Source organism: Myotis yumanensis, unplaced genomic scaffold, assembly GCF_028538775.1.
Source record: "Myotis yumanensis isolate MYYU_CA2020_CCGP unplaced genomic scaffold, mMyoYum1.0.hap1 SCAF_4, whole genome shotgun sequence".
NCBI lineage: Eukaryota > Metazoa > Chordata > Mammalia > Chiroptera > Vespertilionidae > Myotis > Myotis yumanensis.
The window spans coordinates 82,293,642-82,297,758 of NW_027223755.1; positions in this window are offsets into that span (position 1 = coordinate 82,293,642).

The window sequence follows — 4,117 nt, forward strand, 5'->3', positions numbered from 1 at the left end:
CCCCCCAGATCCTGCGTCGCAATGTTTGTCTGGGCCCTGAGGAAATAGGATGAGGACAGAGCTTTGTGATTAGAAGCCTGGTGGGAAGACGAGGATGGAAGCAGAGTGAAGGGTGGAGGGTGCAGAGGGCTGGAGCAGAGGTGGTGGCCAGCCGGACAAGTGAAGACTTTCCCAAGGCTGGGTTTGGGAGGGGGAAGAGCAGATACTAGGGAATGTATTGCTCTCATTTCTTCCTAAAACTTAAAGGGTTCAATCAGGAAAACAGAAACCACACTAGTTATTTCAAATATAGGGCCTTTAATCTAGAGAATTGTTCACACAGCTGTTGAAACAGTGGCATTTTAAGGAAGGAGGAAGTGACTAGTTATCCGATGTTGTACAACAAAATCACCCCTTAAACATTGTGGCTTAAAATAACTGATCACTCATGGCTCACAATTTTTGTCAAGAATTTGGCAGCAGCAATTGGGGGGTGGGGGGGCATCTGTAATACTTCTAACAACAATGATTTAAGTAAAGGATTTGGGAGTGGTGTGGGTGAGTGGTTCTGGTTCGGGGTTTCTCCTGAGGTTGGGTGGGTGGTTCTGGTCTGGGGTCTGCCCTGAGGTTGCCGTGAGATACTGCCTGGGGCTCCAATCTTTTGAGGAAGTGGCTGGAACTGGAGGATCCACTCCCAAAAACCCTTTTATGTGGTTCACTCACATGGCTGAGAGTTGGCTCTGGCTGTTGAGGCCTTGGGCTCTTGTCCACAGGGCTCCCTGAGTGTCCTCATGGCATCCTCTAGGGCAGTGATGGCGAACCTATGACACGCGTGTCAGAGGTGACACGCAAACTCATTTTTTTGGTTGATTTTTCTTTGTTAAATGGCATTTAAATATATAAAATAAATATCAAAAATATAAATCTTTGTTTTACTATGGTTGCAAATATCAAAAAATTTCTATATGTGACACGGCACCAGAGTTAAGTTAGGGTTTTTCAAAATGCTGACACGCAGAGCTCAAAAGGTTCGCCATCACTGCTCTAGGGTGAACATCCCGAGAGAGCAAGGTGGAAGTTCCACTGCCTTTTATGACCTGGGCTCAGAACTCACACAGCATCATTGGTCACACTGGCCAACCCCAATTCAACGTGGGAGGGGTCCACACAGGGTCACTAATACCAAGACCAGAAGGGATCACTGGGGGTCATCTTGGAAGCTGGCCAGAAACCTGCAGGGAGTGGCCCCATGAGGCCAGTGCTCAGATGTTGACGTGCACTGGGGAAGGGTTGGATTCTAAGGAGCTGGTGCTGGAACTTATAAGAAGGTAGGTGCCAAAATGGTCAGTGCTGGAGCTAAATGCCTGTTCCTGATGACTAGTGTGGAGAGCAGAAGCAAGTCCCTTCCCTTTCACTTTCTAGTCTCCCTCAGCTGGCCCCTACTAGCAGGCTGACCTTAACAGGAAGGCAGCTGGCAAGGGAGTCTGGGAAATGTAGTTTTCAGGAGTCCAGCATCACAGAACACAAAATGGAGTGGCTTTGGGGCTGAGACACAATAAGTAACCAGCACGGCCCACCCCGTGTGGCTACTCATCACCGATACCCACCTTTCTACCATATTCAATTTCCATCCACCTCTAACAAGTTCATGCTGCCACCTAACACTGAAGTATCCTTCGTACACAGATGCATCATTCTCTTCCTAGAAGGGACAACAAAGTTCTATAGTCATCATTGTTCATTCCAGTCGACATTCCACTTGAATATTCCGTAACTGAAAAGACTTAAATAGTAAGGCTCATCATCAATACTTTTACATCAAACAGTAGAGGGAAGGAAAAATTAGTTGATAGACACATAACAAGCAAAGAAGGAAATATACAGAGCTGCTATAGTCTTCACTGCTGCAACTGATTATGATGTCATAACTGATTTTGTAACACGTAAAAGATATAATTCACATACAAGTCACCTACTTAAAATGTAAAATTCAATAGTTTCTAATGTATTCAGAGTTGCATAAACATCACAATTTTTTAAAAATATGTTCTAATTGATTTTTAGAGGAAGGGAGAGGGATAGAGAAGTAGAAACATTGATCGGCTGCCTCCTGCATGCCACCTAGAAAGATAAACAGAGGCCGAATAAGCACGTGAAAAGATGCTTCACATCACTAGTCATTAGGGACATGCAAATTAAAACCATTATGACATTCAACTCACACCTATTAGAATAGCTAACATTTTTAAACTGTAATACCAAGTGTCCGTGAGTAATGAAGCAACTGGAGCTCTCTGTACTGGTATCAAGGAATGCCAGGTGATAGAGTCACTGAGTAATCAGTAATTCCTACAAAGTCAAACACACTTACCATATACTTACCCTATAATTTACCATGTAACCTTGCTATCCCACTCCTAGGTATTTTCCCTGGAGAAATTAAAACTTATGTTTACATACACACACACAAAATTCTCTTAAACCCTGTAAGTGGATGGATGTTCCTAAAGGGTATAATTGCCAAAATCTGGAAACAACCCAAATATCCTTCAACAAGTGAAAAAAATAAACTGCAGTAAATCCATACGGAAACTATTAAATAAGAAAAAGGGCCCTGGCCTGTTTGGCTCAGTCATTAGAGTGTCGGCCCGAGGGCTGAAGGGTCTTGGGTTCAATTCTTGTCAAGGGCAGGTACCTCATTTGCAGCCTCCAGCCCTGGTCAGGGCACATGTGGGAAGCAACCAATCGATGTCTCTCTCTCACATCTATGTATGGATGTTTCTCTCTCTCTGTCTCTCTCCCTCCCTGCCACTGTCTCTAAAAAAATAAATGGAGCCGAAACCGGTTTGGCTCAGTGGATAGAGCGTCGGCCTGCGGACTGAGGGGTCCCAGGTTCGATTCCAGTCAGGGGCATGTACCTGGGTTGCGGGCACATCCCCAGTGGGAGATGTGCAGGAGGCAGCTGATCGATGTTTCTCCCTCATCGATGTTTCTGGCTCTCTATCTCTCTCCCTTCCTCTCTGTAAAAAATCAATAAAAAATAAAAAAATAATAAAAATAAATAAATAAATGGAAAAAACATCCTCAGGTGAGGTTTAACAAAAAATTTGATTAAATAATAAAAAAAGGAGTGAACCATTGATACATGCAATAATGTGCATAAATCTCAAAAGCACTCTGCTGAGTGAGAGAAGTCAATATCAAAATGTTACATACAAAAAAGAAAGAAAAGAAAAGCAGAAAAACATGTTACATACGGTAATTTCCTTTATATGACATTCTAGAAAAGGCAAGACTATAGAGCTGGAGAACAGATCAATATGGCCAGGAATTAGGGGTTGGGGAAGGATTTGACTACAATGGGGCAACATGAGGGAGTTTTTTTAGGGTGATAGAACTGTTCTGTATCCTAATTATGGTAGTTACTAAATGAGTCTATAAATGTGCTAAAACACATAGAATTGTAAGCAGAAAAAGAAATCTATTTTACTCTTTGTAAATTTTTAAATATATTTTTAAAATCTAACCAAAGTACCTCACACCTGTCAGAATGGCTATCATCAATAAATCAACAAACAACAAATGTTGGTGAGGTTGTGGAGAAAAGGGAACCCTCGTGCAGTGCTGGTGGGAATGCAGATTGGTGCAGCCACCGTGGAAAACAGTATGAAGTTACCTCAAAAAGTTAAAAATGGAAGTGCCTTATGACCCAGCAATTCCACTTCTGGGAATTTATCCAAAGAAACCTTAAACCCCAAACACTACTAGTAATTTGAAAGAATATAGGCACCTCTATGTTCATTGCAGTTATTTACAATAGCCAAGATTTGGAAGCAGCCCAAGTGTCCATCAGTAGACGAGTGGATAAAAAGGCTCTGGCACATTTACACAATGAAATACTACTCTGCCATAAAAAGGAAGAAATTTTTACCCTTTGCGACAGCATGGATGGATCTGGAGAATTTTATGCTAAGTGAAATAAGCCAGTCAGAGAAAGCCCAGTACCACATGGTTTTACTCATATGTGGAATTTAATGAACAAACTGAACTACCAAGCAAAATAGAGACAAACTCATAGATAGAGAGCAGGCAGACAGCTCTAGGATTTGGGGGTAAAGGCGGGAAGGGGGAAGGAGGG